We start from the raw sequence: 1,430 nt of genomic DNA on the forward strand, positions 1-1,430 counted from the left end.
AACCTAGAATTGAAAGAATTGTACTCCTAGGGAGCTCTTCTATACCTATTTCTTTAATTTCCTTATGTCCCTTTTTTATCACTGAATCAACTTCTACCTGCGTTTAGAATAAACTTTAACCATTGTGCAAGATAAAAAACAGAAAAATCATTTTTTACCTTTGAGATTTGGAAAGAGTAACACAAAATGACAAAGTTTATATTCATTTTACACACATTAATAAATATAAAATGATTATAAAAGAGTAAACTTTTTCAATTTTTAAAAAGTATCTTTGATTCAAATTACCACCACCATCTTCAATTGAGTTGAGACGAGAGAAAAAATGTTGGAGTGATGACAGAGAAAATGTTGAGATGAGAGAGATGGACAACAGTACCGATGACAGAGAAATTGGAGTGAGAGAGATGACAGAGAAAACGTTGGAGTGAGAGAGATGAAAGAGAAAGGGTTGAGAGGGATGAGGGAGGTGAATAAGGATTTGGGGGTTTCTTTTTTTTTTTTAATTTTGAGAATGAAAATTATTTAAATATCCTTGACTTTAAAACTTATAATCCATGATAAATGAAGGTATTTTTGTCTACTATAATCCGGTATACATTGTTAAAATGTACTAACTGAAAAACAGACGTACGTGCGTTCACAAACCCATCTCTGTCATCTCTACTGTAACCCCAATTAAAAAAAATCAGAAACACTGACTGTTAAACAATTTCTTACAAAAAAATGATTTTATAATGAGTTTTCATTTTATAATTTTTCTCTTATCGAATTTTCACAAGCATAATGACATATGAAAGAATTAGTAATTCGCGTGGAAAAAAATTAGAAACATTCGCTATTAAACAATTTCTTACAAAAAATGATTTTATAATGAGTTTTCATTTTATAATTTTTGTCTTATCTAATTTTATCTAATTTTCACAAGCATAATGACATCAGAAGGAATTGGTAATTGGCCTGAAGGTTTTTTAAGAGATGACGATTCAACATCTACAGATGATGAAATTAGAGAGGTTAGTGAAGATGATGAAATTGAGGAGATCTTGAATGAACCTTTGCTTGAAGGAGAATATGCCAATGACTCAACTCGTAAATTGTTTAACGATAAGTATTTCTATTTTTTTTAGTTGGATCTATCATAGGATGATAGAGACAAGGTTGGAGGGAGAGAGATGAAAGAGAAATGATTGAGAGAAACGAGAGAGGTGAGTAAGGATTTGGGAGTTTCTTTTTTTTTAGTTTTGAGAATGAAAATTATTTAAATATCCTTGACTTTAAAACTTAGAATCATGATAAATGAGGGTATTTTTGTCTACTATAATCCGGTACACATTGTTAAAACGTATCAACTGAAAAACAGGGCGTTAACAAACCATATATATATATATATATATATATATATATATATATATATATATATATATATA

Source organism: Vigna radiata, chromosome 6 (genome assembly GCF_000741045.1).
Source record: "Vigna radiata var. radiata cultivar VC1973A chromosome 6, Vradiata_ver6, whole genome shotgun sequence".
In the NCBI taxonomy this organism is placed as follows: domain Eukaryota; kingdom Viridiplantae; phylum Streptophyta; class Magnoliopsida; order Fabales; family Fabaceae; genus Vigna; species Vigna radiata.